This window comes from Strigops habroptila, chromosome 1 (assembly GCF_004027225.2).
Source record: "Strigops habroptila isolate Jane chromosome 1, bStrHab1.2.pri, whole genome shotgun sequence".
Classification (NCBI taxonomy): Eukaryota; Metazoa; Chordata; class Aves; order Psittaciformes; family Psittacidae; genus Strigops; species Strigops habroptila.
Window position 1 is genome coordinate 106,120,275 of NC_044277.2, and position 22,961 is coordinate 106,143,235.

Below are 22,961 nucleotides of genomic sequence, written 5' to 3' on the forward strand. Positions count from 1 at the left end.
CAAACCAAACCAAACCAGACCAAAACAGTCTGTGGTCAAATTTTAGACCATCTAAAGTGGAATTACAAACACCTGTGGCATTTCAGCCTAAGATGTCAAGGAGCAGATTGCAAGACCAGCTATTCAAAGCCACTAGACTTTGGTTCACCTGCAATTAGCAAAGATGCAAGAACTATATTCACACTGTCGGTTGTGCACATATAGCATAAAAGCCACACTCCTTTTCTCCTTTAACTCCTTTAACTCCCCAGAAACTGGATCCACAACCCTGGAGGGCAGCTAATCTGAATTGTACATTCTTTACTTGAGATTCAGTGCTGTGCTAAGTGCCACGCCTCTCTCAACCACCACATAAGCAAATTAATGAAGACCAAGGACTAACCATTTCAGCATTGTGTTTGCAGGTCATATCTTCATATCTTGTGGAGAAGGCTTCAACCTCTACTCCCTGTGTTGCTTCTGTGCCTGTACTTTAGTTGCCAGCTGCAGAAGTGTGTTTTATTGCACACACATCCATATAGGTGGATATGCTAGAGACAGTCAAGATAAAGATTTAATAGTGTAAAATTCCTCCCATTTCCCACTAGTAATGTAGCACCCAATGGTCACAGCAATTAGGTGCAAAGCCAGAGATTAGTGTTACATCTCAAAAATGGACCAAAATCTACCTGCTCTTTTGATCTAAATGATACAATATATTTTTTTTAGGAGCATACAAGGACTGTTAAGCACCTCTGCTCTGCTTAGAATAGTTTCATTTTAACTTCCTATGAACAACATGGCCAGGATCTCAGCAGTAGAACTTTCTTACATTCTTCTCTGTTGATTTGTTAGTGCTCTTGAGTGATAAAAATCATTATTTTTATAATACGTGGAGTTAGAGAAGTATGTTTGGAATTTGAAAGAAGTGTTGAGCTCATGGTGTGCATCTCATTCCAGTTAGGCAGCCTTTTGCAAAGGAATGAAAGGCTCAAATGCAAAGTACAAATTATTCCTTGTCCTTCACAAGTGCCTGACAGCATTGATCCCTTTGAGACTGCAGCACATCATTAGTTTCTTTGCAATACCAGTCCTGGCTGTGCAGTTGACACCAAGGTTATCTTGGTAAGTTGACATTAGCAGTGACATTAGCTAATGTCACTAGAATTCCAAAAACGTAGAAAATGAGCTACATTAAAACAAATTAAAACAAACCACAGCAGGATTAAAGGGCATAAGGGCTTTGCTTTTACTGTTCCTTAGACATCTGAACATTTCTGCACAGCAGAATTTCCCCACATGATGGGCCAGTGTGCTGTCTACATGCTCAGCAACTGAGTATTATTTTACACAGCAAAATGACAGAAGGGGAGGACAGGGAATATTGTGGTACACCACAATACAATTCAGGAGATGTATGTACAACTTCTCATTCTACTGTAGATCAGCTTCTGTGATCTTGAGCAATTACTTTCTGTTTTCACAGCCTGACTTCACACCATTGCACTAGTGCTTTCTGCTCCTTTCTCCTAGTCTTTGCATGTTTGGCTGAGCCAAATTGTAGCTGAATCTGAAACTGAACGTCAGTTTAGTATATTTTTTTCGATGTATTTTATAGGAGGCATCTCTTCCTCTAGGCGCTGCTGTAGTACAAATTATCATTAATAATAATATGTGCTTTGCAAAGAGTCTTAATTCCATAATTATATGGTTAATTATATCAAGAAAGTGAGTACTCTGAATAGGTCTCATTCATTGTGTTCTGGCTAAAAAAGTATTTCCCAGACTTCAGAGCTTGCCTTTTCTGGCATAGGAGATGCTCAGGTAGGAACCATCCATAACACACACCACAAAGCAAGAGCACCGTGGCACTGTCCCTGCACCATGGCACCATCCCTGCACAAGATCCAGATGCAGACAAAGGGGAACAAATAATTCCCAAGGTAAATAGAAAGTAAGAGGATGCTACTATCATTATAATGGCAATCCAGCTAACCCACACTCCTTAAAAATGAACCATGAGATGGATGATTGTGCTTTGTCTGATAACTGGAAATTAAGTGCAGTTACAGAGCATAAAAATGTACTTTGACTAGTTTTCCTTTTCCTAACAGACGCACATACACCCACTTGTTCAGCAACCAAGAGCTTGACATTAAGAAAGCTGGCAGTCCTTGAACTTTTTGTTTGCCAGCCAACAGGTCCACCTATCACACCAGCACTCAGACTGGCTAGTGGAAAGTTTGGTTTGATGTTTCCTACCACAGTGCAAGTGCCCAACTGTGCTGAGCAAGGTTTTACATCTCTTCATCATTCAGTGGCTGAAATGGATAAGTTGGAAGAGAGAGGAAAGGCAACACGTGTTAGTGAGGAACACTGGTCCTCAGCTGGTTCTGACAAAGCCATACACTACTTGTTGAATATTCAGGGAGAAACAACCAAAGGATCTGCCTTTACAAGAGTGCTGGAAGTGGAAGAACTGGCATGGATTTGGTCTGAATCAGTTAGGGGTGTTTGCATTCATGCATCTACTTATAAGGACAATAGCACCAAGAACCATGGTGATTTGCACCCACCAGGTAAGAAGCAGAAAAATGCAGACCAAAAAAGATCACCAGCATCTCTGTTGTATTGTTCTCAGCAGAGAGGTTACCAGGCACCAGCAGACCATAATTCAGGAGCTGAAACAGTCTCCAGTGTGAAGAAAGAGAACATTAACTGATAACATTGAAATGAAACCTAATTCTGTAAACAAGTAGCTTTATGATAGGACAAAACAGCATAAAATATAACAAAGAAGAATTCTTTCAGACTTCTTATTATTAGAAATAAACTTTGACTATCCATCGTGAGACCTATTGTCACAAGAAGACAGATGGTGTTGACACAGCATGTGATTACTGAGACAGATTTTCTTGGCCAAGACAAATATTTTAATTGAAGAGAAAATAAATACAATTTTCATTTCTTTTTAGAGCTGCAGTTGTTTGAAATCTACTGTGGAAAACCAATTATCTCATTACTTTTTTTTTCTTTTTTCCTGTTTCTTTACCAAAAGAACAGTGACAAAAACACACCCCAAATCTGAAAAATCCAACCAGCTCTCATGTTTCCTCATGTTTTCTGTATTCCTGGATTGCAGCCGTTATGATAGTCAGACATGATATGAGAAGGGTGTGGAAAATGGAAACAGAACATACCCAGGCCAACCTTTGAACATCGGGAGCTTCACCTGCGCTTGAAGGGAAGACCTAGGAAACCTGGCAGAGGAAGGTAACACATCTGGAGTGCTTTGGCTGTCATGTAAAATGTGAAAAATGTATAACCTTGTTACAAAACTTGTGCATTTTAACGACCTACTTTATTAAATTCTATTGGTTTCTGAAATTGCCTACAGACTTCTGTCAAATATATATCAGTTCCTTCTTGCCTCTCTTTTATTTATATTTTTTTTTACTGACTCCCGTAGGGTTTCTATCCAAAGAAACATATATCTCTCAAAAAAGATGTGTACCTGCAGCTCATATCCCTTTGGCTGCTCTGCTCTGATGCTCAGAGAATGTCTATCAGAGCATACTGAAAAAGCTACTTACGGATGGTTTCTTCATTCTCTGCCACAGAATTCCATAGATGCCCTTAGTCAAGTCACATAATCCTATGCATCAATTTATGGATTGGAAAGATCTGTAGTGCTATTGCGAGGCTGCAAATGCAGTTACACTCTTACTGGCCTCTGAGGCTGTGCTAGGAAGCCACGTATCCAGGTTGTCCCCACTGCAGGGATTCCTTCTGCTGCAGCATCCCGCCACATCCCTTCTAGCAGCACCTGACAGGATTCCAGTTGGAGCTTGCACTTTCAGTCAAAGGCTTTCAAGTTTGATCCCTTCAAATCTCTGAAGTTCACCCATACAATTACCTCCGCTGTTCAAAGCAACCCCGGGCTTAGATGGAAATAAAGAACACGAAAGGATTTCCCAGGGTGCTCTTGGAAACGTGAAAAAAATGGGGAAAAGAAGAAAAGAAGAAAAAAATAACCAGCACTACTCCTTCAAGTTCTTGCAGCAGTGATGGTTCATCTGACATTAAAAGGCCAAATTCTGCTTGGGGTAGTTGTGGCCAGCCTGAGCTGCGCTAGTCTGCCATAGACATCAGTGCACGAGCCATGAGTCCTGATCAGTCCACATGCACAGCAAGAGCAGCCTCCAGGATCCCTGAAGATTTGGAAACTGAATTTGCCCCAAAAATCCCTGAGGATCATTGGTGGCAAGCAGACACCCTCTCTCAAAGTGTGTGTCACATTTTCAGCTGGAGACATCAGAATTCAAGCTCTGTCAAACTGAGGTTCCAATACAGTGATAGATTGATGTAAAAATACCTATTTTTAGGACATATCATATATTAAACTATATTGCTATATAATAAGCAGCACCCTTTCCTTTAAATTGCTACCAGTGAACCACAGATTTTAAATATTGCCTACACTTTATTAACTTCCTAGCTTCATCTGTCCTGTTTCCAGCTTTGACCTTACTTCCTGCATTGCTCTTTCTTCTCTTGCTAATTAGGGATATTTGTATTTCTTAGGAGGTCATCTGATCTTGCTGCTTATTTCCCACTTGGATCAAAACTCTTAAAAAAAGGTTTCAGCTTTTAAAACATATTTTACGAGATATCTATATATATAACTAACCTCTTAGGATCAGTTTTGACCTACATCTTTTATTCTATCATAATAGGCTTATCTTTACCTGATGCTTAAAATATTCTTTTCACCTGAGTGATTCTGTCATTTACACTTTCTTTCTCTTTCTCTCTGTTAAAAAAACATTACAAGGAAAAGAAAAATCGTCTATTGGATACAGCCTGTTTGCACTGGGCACACATGTTTATGAATCAGATAAGAACTTTGTGTGTCAGGTAGGTGGTGGCACTAAAAGCTTTATATATCACGACATCAAAGCACCGAGGAGATGAAAGAGCATATTTTTTGCATCATAAACAATATTTACATATTGTGATATTCCAAGAATCTTTCATTTAAACAGGTGGAAAAACAGGGAAGCAAGCACACATGTAAAGCAAAGTTTTACTTGTGGTTGATGATTAAATTTTATATGGCTTTGATATAACCACTGCAATTAAGTGCAGTGATGAGCAAGGACTTGTTTTGCTCTTTATAGGGTACATATTGTTTACTAATCCTTGGTTCAGATGATAAATCAATCATCATCTGGGCACAGCTGCAAATAAAATTTTAAAAGGACAATTTTCACCCTATGGAACAAATTTCAGACTTATTCTCTCTCATGTATGCTCTCCATCTCTTCTTCCCCTCCTTCCTTGAAATATGCTATTCTTAAAAAAAAACAGCTTTTATATATGCAGACTTTCTGGATGGCGGTAGCTATTTTATACGACAAATTCTACCATTTGTCAAGCGCCAAATAACACACATGCAACGTAAACAGAGGCTGGAGATTCATTTACCATTTCAGTCGAAGGGGGCTGTTAAAAACTGGAACATGCTCAATCACTGCAAATCAACACACTGCAATTTTCACTTTTCCTGATTTTGAGCATTCATCACCACTTGCTCTTCACCCTTGAAAAGAAGGGCAATAAGACAAATTACTTTAATTAGGAATTAGTTATGAGAGAATGAGGTGTTCTAATTATATCTAGAACCTCTTAAATAGTTTCACTAAGGCTTATTTGATTTCTTAATTACTGAAAGAGAAAAGCCGCACACAAATTGCACCAGTTTTTGAAAACAGAAATGCTGTCATTCATTTGATGTTATGGATTAGTCTACAATGAACAGTGGTAAGGCAATAACGCCTCCAAGACACCACATGCATTAGCACAGGATAAATTATTTTTTTTTTGCTGAAACATTAGATAATCACCTTCTTCCGTATCTCAAAATACATAATTTTATACACTATGGTGTGAAACCATAGATGTGACAGGCTGTAATGATTTATTTATGAGACACTATTCTTTGATGCAAGAATACATTAGGTTATAGATCTTATTTCCACAAATACAATATGTCATGCACTGCATCTGAGCTCCAGTAAGATACTGTAGGATAAGGTTCACTTTATATATATAAAACTGTGTAAAAATATATATTTTATTACTGTATAAACAGTCAAAGTTGCACAACAGTTTCCCTTTCAACAGATCCTTCAAAACATATTTTTCTCAGACTTATATGAAAATATGGTGATAGGGTCTAGGAGAATGTGGTAGGGACAGTATTTGATTATGAATGGTTTGAATATTGTTCTTTGTTATGGGTGTTGGATGTATCTAGTTTATCTATTTCAGGAATTTTTAGATTGTTTTGAAAATAACTATGATGATTATCAGCAACATTTTTTCAGCTATACCCTCCCTGTCTGAATAACATGCCCAATTACATCTGGATCACAGGGGGCAGCTCAAATTTAGGATCAGAGAGTGCAGCTCTAATTTTAAACCTCTCTAAAAATTACTTTTTTTTTCTTTCTCCGTTCTCTTACTGAGAGAAAAGTCCCTGAAATTCTCAGTGTTGGTTGGACTCTTCTCCCAGCAAAGCCACTGGCCTGCATTTACCACATCTACAAGCCCACTCAGGCCAGATCAAGATTCTCTGTCAGTGTCTCTGAGATGAAGGGTGAGGAGGGACTGCAAGGTCCTAGCATCTCCTCTCTTATGGGATATTCCTGTTTGAGCAGTGACAGATGGAAAGGCTCATCACAAAGAGATCTGTGCAAGGGGAGGAAAAGGGGCTAGGAAAAGGTCGGCACATGCCACACATCTTACAGAAATTTTTAACATCTTTTGAAAACTTTTTTGGAATTTGTGATGAATTCAGAATTCAGGATGAGGTCCACATTTACTCAAAAGATGTCTAATTAATTTGTTTTCTTTTTATGTGTGTGTAGTGATTCAGGATCTTGTGATAGTTCAGCCTCATTCAAGGGATGTCAGGATTGACTACTTCCTTTCTTTATCACCACTTGCCATGATGAGCAATATGTGCAAATGGAGGCATGTTTATTTTCAAGCCTAACATAAAATACTATTTATTCCTTCAACATGTCTAAGGTGTAATAATTGCAGTCATTGATTCCCAATGGGCTGAGCATGTGTGACAAATATTTAGGCTTTAGAAAAACAGATAAGTAATAATAGAGGGAGAAAGGTTCAGGTTTCCTAGTTCATTGGAGTTGCTTATGTAGCACAAAAAACCCTCATGAAAATAAAATGTCCACTTGCACAGGAGAAGGAACTGCAAGGTGGCATGGTCAGGAGAGGATGAGGAATTTGCAGCAGCAGCTCTGACATGGGAACTGTCCCATAATTAAAAATCTGGAGTTTATAAACAAGAGACAGAGTGGCTGAATGAGGCAGACATGTGTCGTGTGTGTAGTTTGCCTGTCTGTGTTGGAGGTGTAAAAAGCCAATTATAATTGCTTTATTTCACTCCTGTGTTTGGAAAAAGATCTCTTTAAAACTGATTTTTTTTTTTTTCAGTAGAATTATGATTTTTTTTTTTTGCTTTAATACTTTATTAACATTATTTTTAATTTTTCCTTCAGAACAGCTTGATTTTTAAATGTAAGGAATTCTATAGGAAAAATATCAGGAATAAAAACTGTACTGAAATATGCCATAGTTGTCAAATCAAAATATTGTATTTATTCATTATTGACTCATAAACTTATAGCAATTTCTGTTTGTATTGCAGTTCAGACAGGAACATTTTCAAAATGCAAAATATTTTACAGATAAAGGAAAATTCATTCATCTCATAGCGTTAAAAGCCTAAAGGTGAATCAAAACCAATTTATTGTCCCTATTAAAATTTTCCTATGAAAAACATCCATCTAGGCATCTTCTAGAAGCGTGTACTCTGACTCCAAACCCCTTAGAGTTTATACTATCCATTAACTTAGTTTTGGGGTCACAGTCTCTCTATTACTGTTTACCTAAAGACCTTGTGCCTAAAGCTTGTCCGTTTTCCCGATACATCAATCAGGCTAATAAAATCTATTTCTTCCTCCTGTGTATAATCTTGCCCTCTTCATATTTTTAAACCCTCATGACTTCATTAATGCCTCTATATTAAACATTATGAACCTTTGTGGCACAGTTTAAATTAAAAATAATAGTAATAATTCATCAGAAACCTTTTTCTAGGCATCATTTGAGGCTCCTGAGAAAATTTCAAAGTCTTCCCTTGAAGACCTTCCACTGTTTCAAGGGCTATTTCTTATTCATTAGAATATCTAAATGTACACATAAATATAATGTGTTCCCCTAAAACAAGGTCATCCAAACTTTCAAACTGTTGTATACTTTGGAAAGTATATATTGAAAAGTATAAAACATAAGCATGGGATACAGAAAATAAAAACCAAAACCAACTGCATGCCGCCATGCATCACTTGATACTCCAGGTCCCTCACACTTTGAAGGAAATGGAGTGGGGCTTTGGGAAAAGGAGGCCAGAAAGGACCACCAATGCATCTGAGAGTGAGTTGAAGGGTGGGGAAAGCAGGCTCAGAGGTGGAAGCTTGATTTTGGAAAGAGCTGAAAGTGGGTGTAGGGATTATGACAGGTTTTAGGAGCATCTGAGAGGCTGTGAACAGGCAATGGGATGCAGGGAGGTTTCGCACCTCTGGAGCAGGCTCTGGTGCACCCTTTAGTGCATCCCCAACCAGGTCACCCACCTCCTTCAGTTCTTCAGCTGTCAGGACACCCTACTCTGTCCCTTAACTACTTCTGGGCTCAGTTAAGCCCTTCTCCCACAGCATACACTGTTGCCGCCTACCTCAACGGCCCCTGTTTTCACATTTGCGTCTTCCATAGGGGATGGAAAGAGAAGGGAGAAGGAAAATGGTGTATGGAGGGGGGCCAGGCCCTGTTCCTATCACGAGCAGCAGCTATGGGCTGTAGGAGACCTGCTGCTCGTGCTCCATGGAGGAGAAAGATGGGCAGCAAGATGTGGCTTCTGTTACTGAATCTTATACACTTCTGTGCAAGGGCTCCTTCTGTGAACTAAGATGCTTCTTCCACCTCATGGAAAGAGGATGCTTCACTGCTTGCATCAGTTTGCTATACTTCTGCAGAAACTGCCTATGTCACCTATATTCAAAGCCAGCTCTGTAATGGGCAGTGGGTGTTTCTCATGTAATGAAACAGAGGTATATAAGTCTGTGTAGTGTGCATTTAAGCTAGTCACCCCAGGCTGACGGTACAGTCAGTGAGAACATAGGCAGGCTATGCATAGGAACCTTGGGTGTGATTCATGTCCTAAAGTAAATGTCTATAATAGGTCAGGCAAACTGCACTCTAAAAGCACTTATTTCTCTTTCTTGATCTAAAGGGAGCCTAGAGTGATTAGCACAGCTGTAGACATCTACTTTGTAAATTTTGAAAGAAAAATTACACGAATGCCACTCTCACAGATGTACAAACATCTGAAGAATTTGCCATAATGATGGTGGTTTAGCTGTGGCCTGCAAAGCACATGACAGCAACATGTGGAGATGCTTCTAGCTGCTCTCTGATTACTGCTCAGCATCAGCAGTTTGCAGAGGTGTCTCAGGGCACCTATTGCTGCAGTCACAAACAGCCTATGGTTAGGAAAGGGCCCAAATGTCAAACGATTTAGAGATTCCTGAAAGGGGTTCAGTTCTTGGACTGTGCAGGACCAAATAGGGACATTTCATTTCTGGGTAGACATGTCAATATGTTGATCAGAAAATAAACATTTTTCTTCTTGAGAAATCCAAGGCAATTTCTCAGGTGAAGGAACAAATTGCTAGTACTCCAGGAACTCTAGAGGCTGATAAGTCTCAATCCTAGTCTTACGAGCTACCTAAAGGATCTGACCAGGGATGCATCTGTAGTTGCACCATCCTCTCTCTGAGAAGCTGAGGCCTGTGTGGATACAGTAGGTCAATCTCACAAAATAAACAGCAGAAAAGAAAACCCTCTTCACTGGGTTCCCAGCTACTGCCTTTCAAGCATCATTAGGTATTTTACAATGATCTTTTCCTTTTTCCTTTTAAGCTTACAATCACGAGAGGCTCTGAGATCCATCTACCAACTGCTATTTTTCATCCCTTTATTTTTAATTTCTCCAACAGCTTGTACCTTGACAATCTTCCCCCAAACCAGAGCCCTGCCTGTGGCTCCCCATGGAGCCTTGCAATGACATCTCTTCGTTTAGATAGGGGCACTCAATAAAGAGAGATGTAAGGCACTCCCTTCTCCCTGGGAGCTGCATGCGTCGACGCTGGAGCATATCCCAGCTCTTGCCAGCACAGTAAGTGAGAGATTTCATCATAATCATTTTAATATCTTTCAAATGGCTGCATGGATGGATAGCAGTCCTGGAAGAATATACACTAGAGGGTAGTCAGGGAGCATGATTAGTATTGGGAACAAGTATTTTTCTTGGCAGAGGACGAGCGTGCCATTTGATAGATAGCGAAACACGGCAAGAATGCTGCTCAGTACCAGATGCCAAACATTCTCTTGTGTGCATTGAAGAAAATTAGTTTTGTTTTGTTTTGTCTTGTTGTGTTTTGTTTTTAAAGCACAGGGGAAGGGAGGGGGCTTCCCACTGTCTGCAATAGCACACATGGCAGTACCTGCCTCCACACTGTGATCACAGCATCTGGGAGCATTTTCCATGTGTGATACTGCTTCTCCTAGCCTTGTTTTTCAGGGTTAATAAACCATTTGAAAACAGTGACCTGGCTTTGATTTTTGAGTTTTTGACCTGGCCCTTTTTGGGGAGTGCAGACCTCCACCATCCTCAACTTGCACACATACACATGCACAGCACCTTGTTTTCCAGATCAACATCTTTCTGATGCAAAAATTTGCAAAGAAAAAGGGAAAAGGGAAAGTATTTCTAAGCAGTTTGTGTGCTTCTCTAAATTAGAACAAAGCTCTGTGTTGACGCAGTTTTAATTCGGTATGTTTTCATCTACCACCATATACTTTGGAATAAAGTCTCCAGGTATCCAAGAGAAAAAAAAAAAGAAACCAACAGTTATTTAATTTTCAAATAGTGTCTAGTGGGCATCCAGAGCAAGGAGCTTTTGATAAATATTTCATAAAGATTTTTAGTGAACGTGTATCATCTGCTTTACACTACAGACCCAGACAACTTCTTGTCCATGGTGTCGATGAGTTTTAACCTAAGGCATCTCAGAGCACAACACAACATGATACCCTGCAACTCTTCCTTTGGAGTAATTGCAGCTTATGTTAAGAAGTTACTGGGTTATCTTTAGCATTACAAAACATAATAGATCTGCAATAATGCACACATTAGAGGTCCCAAGTAAATATTGTAAGTAGTATCTAATACACTTCTATTAAACTAGCACAGTCTGTGGCGGATGGCTCCTTGAAATCATTGTGGAAAAACACTGGGACTTTGCCATTATATTAACTTGCTGACAGTATTTTCTGTCTTACGAAACAAAGTGCCAGGACGAATAAAAAAAGCCCTTGGCCCAGAAGAGGGATTGCCTACTCAAGTGCAACGCAGCTGCTCTGAATCAGTCAGGCAAAGCGTTTCACTCCTGTCCTGAGTTGGCTCTCTCAGCTGTGTTTTTTTTCCCTTGTGACGGGACAGCTAACTGTGCCTTACTCTGAAACACAGATTAGTGGACAAATCTGGAAGGCTAAACAAATCCTTCTTCCTTTTGAACTAAGCCCAAGAAAAACATCTGGGTGAAAGAAGAGCCATCATAAAGCTTTTACCCCAATTCAGACTCTTCCAAAGTTTGGATATGACACTTCATTCTTTGTTCTTTCCTTCAGGCTTGTGAAAGCAGAAGTGTTTTCTCCTCCTCTCTATTTTACATGTTCAATCATACTACCTGCTATACTTGGAACAGTCTTCCACATCCTTTCATGAAATCTCCTCCCACCTCTCTTTACAAAGCATTCCCACAGCAATGCTTCCCCTTCTTTTCCTCCAAGGTCAATGCTTTCTCGAGAATTTGCATTACCTGCGACCTGCTGTGGCATTCTTAATTTTGTCCATATTAGCCTGTGTGTTCCTCAAGGATACCTACCTTGCCACATAGTTCATAACCAGAGAAGTAAATAGAAGCCCAACTGAAGTTAATGGCAAAATTCCCATCAACTTCAACAGAGCCAGAATTTCACTCCAAGTATTCAAATGAGGCCTCAGTTGGATGTCTGCGCTGCAGATATTTCTGTGTGCAAGGGCAAATCACATCTGCTGTCTGCATTTAAAGCACATTGAACAGCTGATATTTTCAGTGCTGTATTTCTTTCTAAAATAATCAATTTCATCTGACAACAATGTAGAATTTAAACAGCATGAAAAAAACAAAGAAACAACCTAATTTATATATATAAAGGTTTTGGTTTTTCTCTTCAGCTGGCAAATATATATATTTGCAGATATCTTATCTACATGTTGCTGTTTCCTTGAGCGCCTCAAACAATAAATTGAAACATGCCTCATGGTAACATTGTTGGGTATTTTTCTCTCACCCACGTACATACCTACAAAGGTTTAAAATACAACTTTCGAAAAGATTCAAGATTGAAGGGGGAAAATAATCTTATTATGCAACAATTTATTGTCCTGCCAAATGTGGGTGCCTTGGAAGCTTGAACAACCCACCAACACACCTGTGTACATTGGCATTAAGTTAAATCAATAACAAAAAACAGGCCTGCAGCCAATTACCTGTCACATGGAGATTCATTTTAAGTGGAGATTTTACAAGCATTACTTGAATCATATCTAAGTTATAAGATATAGTCCACATAAGATACTTACAAAGATGTTTGAGTTCAGAATAACATTTAACAAAAAGCCATGTATAAGAATGTTATTAAAAAGCACTTAATAGCTATAACAATTGATTTTTCTTCACAGCAGAGTAACTTACAGTAATGCAGATATGAGGGATAAAAAAACCCCTAAGTATTTTCTTTAAATTACAGTTTCATGTGATCATCTTCTTGTATCAGACAGGTCAGAAAAACATCATTCTCTGATTCCAGTTTTTCATTGCCTTGATGCTCATACATCACATACAAAACATTTATTGCTTTGTAATGATTTTTCAATTATTTCTTTGGTTGCTTAAAAACAATTGAGATCCATATTCTTTTTTTTTTTTTCCCAGTACATGAAGAAGTCATTTCATCAGCATTCCCTCATTTACAATAGTTGAAATCCAGAACAAGTTATCAATTCAGCCCCTTCCAGCTCTGCAGAGAAAGCATATATCAAGGCACACCAGGACAGTCTCCTCCACTGTCAAAGACACAGATATCTGCAGCATGTCTTTCCATGAGCCTTGCAAGAAATAAATTAAGCTGATATGCTATTTCACCTTCAACACAAGAGATCCTGCTGTACTCTGGTTTTCACTTGTAAGGGACTTTATGTGTGGGACATTTAGGAAGATTTGAATGGGACGCAGAGCTAAATCTTATCACATCCTAAGGATGGTCTGGTAGGTACTTAGTTTATATAATGGGAGAGGGATCAAATAACAGTGAGAAAACCTTGATCTGTGAGATGCTATATGTGTCTTCAGCTCCCATCATTTTCAACAGATGTTAAATGTACAAAGTATATCTTGTAATTCATCTACTTGCCTTTCTTACTTTTTTACCACTGAGCAATTCAGAGAGTTGCTGTAGGTTTTGAGCTGTTCTCTGCAATCCTGTATGCTAAACACTAATTGCTTAAGGTATATTCATTTATTATTATGAATCATGGTGGATTTTAAAAGCAATAGCTTTCACAATAAAGACATTACTCAGAAAAGCTATAATTGATATCTCACCTAGAACTCATTTTCCTGGAATCCTGAAGGCTGGTTTTAAACATGGCAAATCAACAGTTCCTTTTGACAAACCACTGTTTCTCCACCAAGGTCACTGCTTGTCATCAAGAGCAGAACTGGTTTGCAGATTTCAGGACATGCTGTCACTTCAGTTGCTTGAAAGGGAGGACATCATATTCTTTCCCCTTAAACACTCTCCCAGCTATGCTGTTTCAAAGTTAGTTAATTTGATAAAAATGCCATTTAAGTCTTCTTCAAATTTATCTTATAATGAAGTACACTTTTCCACTAATATCATACAAGTTTGGGGGTGATACAGTGCTCATTAGATGCTGGTACAATGGTGTGATGTAGAGAGGTGGAAAATCTTGTTTTGCAGTTGGTTTAGGTGCCATATTACTTTTGTGAGGTGGGAAAATTTACTTTGCTTCACCAGGAATTTAATCAAGTTATATTTGGATTAGATAGAAGGAAGAAATTCTTTACTGTGAGGGAGGTGAGGCACTAGAACAGCTTGCCCAGAGAAGTTGTGGATGCTCCCTGGAATTGTTCAAGGCCAGATTGGATGGGGCTTTGAACAATCTGGCCTAGTGGAAGGTGCCCCTTCCCATGGCAGGGGCATTGGAACTAGGTCATCTTTAAGGTCCCTTCCAACCCAAACCATTCTATGATTCTATGATTCACTAAGAAAAATGATAATGTAATATCGAAGATATATTAAACAGGATCCTATTGCAGTAAGTACTACAACTACTGAACTAAAAGATTGTTTTACCTTTACACCATTTAACATTTGCATAGAAGTAAGGATGAAAGTACATAGAGAAAATGAAAATGTCAATAAGAAAGTCTTTGTACAACTTATATTTTTCAAGCATCACAGAAAAGGAGATCTTAGAGATGCTAAAAATAATAATAGTTTTTTTCTTTTACAGGAGGTGATGAGAATTTTCTCCCAAGAGTTGAAATTACCATAGAAAATTGATTTTATGCTTGCGAATTTGAAGAAAGGCACTCAAGACTGATATCTGGGAACAACTGAAGATGTATACTCATTGGGATGAGAGGTAGTAGGTAGGCAGTAACTGGTAATGAATGACTCCTGAAGTGACCACAGATTACATGTGAAGTAATTCCAAGGAGGCAGGAAGTAGAAAGACTCAAAGGACAAGTTACATGGTTTCAAGCTGAGTTTAGTAAAATTTTGCCACAATATTTTTGATGGATATAAGAAAGAAGAGTTCGCACTTATGGATGAAAAAAAAAAAATAAACACCAAAACAAAACAAAAACCAGAAACAACCCAATAGGAGGAAAAAGAAAAAAGAGGAGAAGGAGAAAAAGGGTAGGGGGAGGGAGAGAAGTGTTGATGACAGCAATGGTAAAGTGAAAAGAGATAGGAGGAAAGTACTGGAAGTAACAGGAGAAAGAAATGCCTAGCCAGGCCCGCTGTGGTCAGGGAACATGAGACAACTCAAGTGCACTCTGGGATATACAGGAGCTGGAAGGAGAGAGTACGATGAAGTTCCATATAGTGGAGAGACTATAAACAAATTCCATATAGCATGACCACTTTTACACCAGGCATATTGCTTTGGAGTTAAGCAAAGTGGCCACAGACAAAAGGTAATCCATGGCTGGAGTGGACAGGAACAGGCACAAGACTGCATGGATGCGTGAGGATAGTGAAGGTTTGGATGAAGATTAGGGTAAAAGAATGAGAGAGATGGTGGAGATGGAGGAATTACAGTAGGAAAAATAAGGGAAGACAGCAAATGAAACCATGAGGGGCCAGCTCAAAGAGAGTAAAAGGATGACAAATGCTCTATTAAGAAGTTTCATTTATGTTCCATTGAGCAAACCACTAATTATTAAGATGAATTTTTAACTTTAACATTTATTTTATCTAATTTTTCTTATTTTCTTGTAAACGTAGATATTCTCAGTAACTGCAGATCATAAAATACTACATTTGAAAGGACATTTTCAAATGTTTGGAAACAACTGTTTTCCCTGTTAAACCTGACTTTGTACACACTCATATTTTTTTGCCATAAACTCTGTGTTTTGTAAGATTGTCTGTGTATTTGGGGGTTCTCTCCTGAAAATGTTGTTATTCTTTAAATATTAAGAGGAAGGAAACCAAATACATTTAGATCCTTCCTCTCAAGTTGACTGATTCTTCAAGAAACAATTAGAATAGTGTGAATATTTAGTAAACATGTATCATTTGCAGCTTGAAGTCACTGCTAATAAATGAATACATTACTTTATTTTCCTGTGTTAATATAAGAAAGCAGTTATTTACTTTTTTCCTTTTTTACTGTTTCAGATCTTAATTAGTGTAGATCATTATTGCCTAACCATTATCTGAAAAATGACACAAATTGCTCCAGGATCATAAAGTGTGTGTCCATTTGTAGTTGCTCTGTCACTGGACTTCACAGCCCCTGGATCCTGGCTCTGAACTAGGACTACACTCCTGAAGACCTTGGTTTCCAAAACAGGGACAAATGGTTTCATCAAGGGACCCTTGCAGCCACTGAAGTGAGGTGCATCACTGAAGTTCTAATTCTTACAGCATTGCCTGTAAGTTCTTTCATCTGAGAAGTACAACTGTAGCACTTCTTGTTTGCCCTCTGCATATATTTCCCTAGCTAAGAGTAATCAGGCAAAGCATAAACCTAGAAGAATGAATGAGAAAACTTCTTCCCCAAAATTAAAAATTAAATAAAGATAAATTTTTTAAAGCTGATCATTTTCCAAGAAAAAAAAAATATATATATATATATACACACATATATATAAAAGAACCCTTACAGTTGCCTTTTACAGCTTTAACACTGGAAATAATTAAAAAGCCTACACCTCACTATCAGATAGCTTCTTTGAAGCCTCTATTTATTGAATGCAATAAATACTTAGGAGTTATCAGTATCTGTTGTAACCTGGCAGTATTCTCTGAGAGAGGATTAGAAATTAATTAATAGAAAACTACTCAGAATACTTCAGAGTGTGTCCCAGTTAGAGCATTAATAATTGTGTGAACCAAGCAGAGGGCAGGAATTTATCCTTGAGATCCAGCCCAAAGATGGCACTGAAATGCCAACGACTCCTTTTACCATGGTTCAAGTTGAAAGGGTTGAGATCTTCCGCCTTTGGAAAAAAAAGCGAAGAGATAAAGATGCTTTAGTTCAAATATGCCAAGTGTATATGTAACACCCTCAAGCTACAAAGATTTCCTCATTGTTAAACCAGACCTTGACCTGAGATATACTGTAATACACACCAGTCAGGCACAAAATAGGTTTCAGCTCTTAAACTAGATGTCTGCTAAACAATTACATGCAAAAATATGGCCAACATAATGCTTATGGACTGGTGCAGAAATTTATTCGAAATCAAACTTTTCTAGTTGTTTTCTTTAAAGTGGTTATTAAAATTATCTTCTTATCCTTTCTGTTCGTTTGCTGCCCAAGAAGCAGGTAGGATTTTCAAGCACAATAAGAGATGGAACTACAGATATTTTGAAATAGCAAATGCTTCATGTATAGTTTCTCTGTAGCAAGTAGGTTTTAAATTTTGGTAGCAGGTGGTATGACAACATTTTTGAGTGCGATAACTGTAAGTTGACAAACACAACCATGCACTGGAAGAGAGGCAAAACCAGGCAGAATATTTACAATGACATTAAAAGACTTGGAGCTGTTTTCTATGTTTTGTATCACTCGAAACAGCATATATAATGATAACAAATGTTTATGTGTTTGTACTTATATTTGCATGTTGTATATTGCACCGCAGTGGAAAAAATCTGTGTTTTTTAAATGAAGTTTATACTTCATTATTCTTATGCAGCTATGCGGGAGCAAGCTTTTCAGTGCGAAATAGATATCACCAAGGCACTTAACATTAAGCAGTAGATGGTGAAATTACAGACACTTTCTTATAAATCGCCATGGAACAAAGTTATTGCATTCTTCAATATTCTTGTTTGAGACCATTTCTGACTTTTATGATCACCCTAATTCAAACTTCAGTAATAGAGAATGTGTCAATACAACTTTCCCTTTAAGTATTGCTAAGGAACATGCAGGAGCCCACATGTTTGCTTAACTGGCCCTGCAAGCAACACTGCTAACAATAAAACCAGAAGTTCAAACTCAGTTCCTTGCTTTCAAGTACGCCCTTCAAACAGCAAATACCAGTTTATCATCCCCCTAAAACAGGGTGCATGTTAACCAGGAATAAATTCAACATATCTACGCCAAGGTTCTTAGCACACAAGATATCAAATCATTTTACCAACTTTTTTTAATACATTTCTACCAAGAGTAATAGCTACTTATGGCATATATATGTGTGCGTGTGTGAGTGTGTGTTTCTAAGACATACAACCTCCCCTACCCTGTATTTTCAAGGACCATAATATACTGCCTGCTTCCTAGTCCTGCAAATACCCTTGAAGTGGAATAATGTTTAACAGAAGGCAATGCTGTAGGAAAATTGCCAAAGAAATGAAGGGTGGGGGAAGTCAGTCAAAGCATTCTGATGAATATTTTTGTACTTCCAAAGACACAACTATTATACAAACACCGACCTATTTGTCAAGCAATCACAGTATACTATTGCTTACAGGTCACAGAAGTTTCCAAGATTATTAAATAATGCATGGAGCCAGAGACCACTGATATTATTTAAACAGTGGAGGTAACTTTTGTTAGTGAAGGACAATATGATGACAATGTTCCTTTATTTTCCCTTGAAATTTTGTAGAATTTGCAGTGTAATGTAGTAATGGCCCATTTCAGCTGAAAGAGGGAACTCTGCTGCGGAAATGGGGCTCCACACTACAATAAGATATTAGCTGGGGTTTTCTCCCCTTTTGTGTACATTTGTCAGTACATGATTTATTCTTTTTACAGGCATTTCAATGGTGATAGGGAGTAGCAGTCTATCCACATACACAAATGAATGCAATGATCTGTCCCTATTTGTCTTTCCAATGTGGGTCATGAGTCAGTGCAAAAAGTGCTTCGCAACAATTTAGAGTATGTGCTGTGCACACATGGATAGGAATCAGTAGAGGTTTGTAAATCTCAGTATCTACCGAAGTTCCTGTTAAGACAGCCTCATTTTAATAAATACTGCACCTACTGCTTCCCATTGGCTGCAGTTCCTTTAATTCTCAGTAGGTGTTCCTGGTCACCTCTTCACAGACCTTCAGAGATGCCTAGCTCTAGCTATTCCTTAGGTCAAGGGATTCAAGGAGAATAAAGGCTGCCCACATACAGCCCAGCATGTTTTCTACTCCTCTGCCTCACAGTAAGTTTCAGGACAGTCATTGTCCTGTGGTCATTGTCCTGGAACAGAGCCCCCACAGCTCAGGGAGGAATGACTTGGGCAAAATCGTATCCCAAATAGCTCATCACCAAATTATTCTTGTTCCCTGCCCAGAAATACCTCTCAGTGTATTGCCCCTGCAGGTGTTCTGCTGTGACACCCTTCAATGGCCTCCAAAACAGGTAGTCATCCACCATCTGCTGGTATCTCTCAGCACTGTAAAATGAAGGCTAGCACGGCTCCCTCTGCTTGCAAAATCCATATCCTCGATTCTTCAGTGTTACAACTCAGAAATCAATGTGGTTCTCAAAAGTCAAGACACTTGGAGAACAATGCCTTTGCTAAACAATCCTCTGCCTTTCCTCATTACTGATCTTGACACTGTAGGAAACTGGTTAATCAAGGCCATCATCTAAAGGAACCCTAAGTAGCAACTAGGGCACTACCCTCTCATAGAGTTGGTCCCATCTGACGCCAAGGATGATGCTCCATGAGCACCAAGCTCCAGGCAGCTACCTTTTTGACAAAGAGATTGAGAAGGGCATGTTTCTCCATCCCACTAAGCAGCCACAATGTTGTTCTGAGATCTCCAGTGGGCTGGACCTGGGAACTTCACCAGAAACCACAAGCAAGATAACATAAAAGGTTTTGTTCCATTGCCGAAATAATCAATAGTTCTTTTTACATCTAAAAAGTGCGGTCGTGTATAAATTGGAAGATTATGGACATGAATAATTACTGACAGAATTTCTGATTTAAACAAAATTCCAAGAAGACCAGAGTCATGACTTGGGATGGATTCTAGCACCCAGTGCAATATTTCTGCTTCATGGTGCTTGGCTACTCTTAGTTTATTTTATGAACATTTATTTTTGGAAGAGTCACCATTAATGGTCTGCTTGATTGCCAAAGTGAAAGGGTCTTCAGTGACAGATTCAAAAAGGGAAAGAAAAAGAGGAGCATTCAGACGTCTAGTTAGAACTGAAATTTCAGACTTATTCTTCTGCAAATCGTGGCTGTGAACATATACTCCCATCAAAATGCCCATAGGTCACCTAAACTAAGATGAATAAAAATATTACCTTCTTTACATGAAAGACAGCTGGCTGCCAAGAAACTGTTGGTCACATCACAGGTCAACTGAAGTTATCTTCAAGAACAAAATATAATCTTTAAAAAAATCACCAGTAAAAAGACAGTATTTTTGGACAATAATTTGACATTACACATGTAACCACCTCATAGAATGGCTCTGTCATTCCAAAAAGCACCATTTCTCCTGGAAATCCAGTCATTAGCTCAAGTGATTTGTGGAGTGGGCAGGTACCTAATGAAGTTGGTAGAAGTTTTGCCAGGACCAGAACCTCACTTCTGATGTTAGAGCTGAAGCAAGGTGCCTTCAGGGGCAGGAGAAGAAAGAATTCATTATTAATGGGACTGAGAGATAAAGAATTATGCCTGGTAAACCTAAAATACTGTCTTGAGAGTCACTTTCCTAGTGAAAACTTACGGGCATTTGAAATGGAATGCAGTAACTTTATTCCTTATCCCAGTATAATACAAGAAGTGAGCATTCATTTGTACACCCTGCAGACTTCTCAAATAAACCATTGCCCAGGGCACTGTCTGCCAGACCCACCCTTGCCTTCCCTATGATCTAGGGGAGAAAAGCATGAAATGAAAGCCAGGAGTTCACCTATCTGGATGCAACCTGGTGGGACTGCAGTGGGCATGTCTATTCTGGCAGCAGCGATCCCCGCACCAGCTCCCGGCTCAGTGCAATGCCAGGAGGAGATAACATATCAGGTCATGAAGGCAGGAGATCCATATTCACAGGCTATCAAACCCAAATAACAAATCCCCTCTCTCAGCACCCAGCAGTAACACACGCACAGACCCAATGGAGCACTGCTCTCCAATGGATCATACAGCTGTGCATGGTACCTAAACCTCACTGTCGCCAACCCTCCACATTGACTAATCACAGCAAAGACAGGGAAACATCTAGGAAGGTAAACCAATGCAGGGGAATTTAATGAACCTTGAACCTACATAGACCAGGATTCCCTTATTATGTCTTATCCTCAGTGTTCAATAAAAAAAAATAAAAAGACCCAAGCAATCTGTAGAGTATAAATCATGACTTGATAAATGTAGGTCCTTAGAAGCCAGTTGTGTAAATACGGATACACCTGCAGGCCCTGATAACCAGATTAGCAGCAACAGCTGCCAGACCACGCAGTAACAACCAAGAGATATTGTTGTGTTCTGGCCAACGAAGTTTCCAGATTGACTCTCAGGTGCTTCCCGTACATCACTGTTAGTGAGAACAATGCATCATGAAAGTAGATGATCTTCATTGATCTTGAAAATTTAAAGTTTTTCTCCTTGGATGTATACAATGATGTTTGAGACTAACATTAGTTCACAGTACCTCCACTGTACAAAGGGATTGGACTTTGTCTGCTGGCAGCTGGGAAGGATATTTGAACAGAGAGAAAAAAAAGGTGTCTGGGTTTGGTATGACCTCATATTAAAAAGCATATCCTTATTGGATAAGAACCCAGATCAACTGATTCGTAGGTGTCCTGCCACACCTGTTCTTATTGATGATTAGAAACTAAAATTAACGTTTCTTCTTGGCACAACTCCACTTGAAACACACAACAAAATCTGATGAGCCTCACAGGGACTAGTAATACAAGCTAGACCTAAAAGAACACAAAGGAGGTGCAGACTTGGGGGGGCGGTTGGGGGAAAGATAGCTGTCTGTGTTTGAGAAAGAAGCTTTGTGTCCCTATAAAGTTTGGAAAACAAGTCAGTTACTGACTGCACTTCAGCACACTGTGCTTGCTATTCTTTCTAGAAATAAGGAAAGACAGTTAATACAAAATACCATAAAATATGGGTGTTTTCTGCGCTGCTGGGGCTGTGGAGCTGAGCAGGACCTAGCACAGTCCCAGCCCTCCTCAGTGGTGCCAGTTCCATCATCAGGGGGGATGCAGTGGGCAGAGCCAGGTTGGCAATGGGGCCCACTGGCAGCCCCCAATACACCAAGCCATGGAGCAGAGCCAGGAGTCATTCAAGGGGTCCAGCCAGGAGCAGAAGGAGATGGGGCTAGAAAAAGAGCTGGAGACCCACCGTCCTATGGCATTGCTGCGACATGGTCTCACAGCCTCAGATTGGTCTGAAATAGGGTTCCTGGGTCATGGGCAGGGCTGGATAGAGGCTGGGCAGGGCCAGTAAGTGCCTTCAGGGTCCTAAGAGCTTCCTTTGTAGGAAAATATTTGAAGACCTTTATAAACTGATACATGTGAGAATTCTCCCCCAGAAGATCCAGGCATGAACTAATCATCCATGAACTTATCTTTCATGATGGATGTAAGGACTTAGACAAAAAATCATGTCTCTAATTATCTCTAGCAATTCAATGACTCCCTTCTTGTCAAGAGAGTCTACTTCAACTTAAAAAAATGCAAAAATGATTGAAGTTGAAATGCTAATGGGATAGTAAAAGCAGACTGGACATCTGCTCAAGCCAAAATAACTGAAAGAACTGCAGGATTATTGGGTGCTGAATGCCTGAGAGGTCTGGAATGGAGATGTGTGGATATGAGCTCCCCTCCACCGGTGAACTGGTGCGAGGCCAATTCAGCCCTCACATTTCCAGTGTCACTGCACTGCAGACACACTGCTGGGGAGTAATAAATAATATGCAGCAGAGATATTGCTTTATTATTAGATGTATAATAACAAGTTGTAAAGACACGTAAAAAAATAATT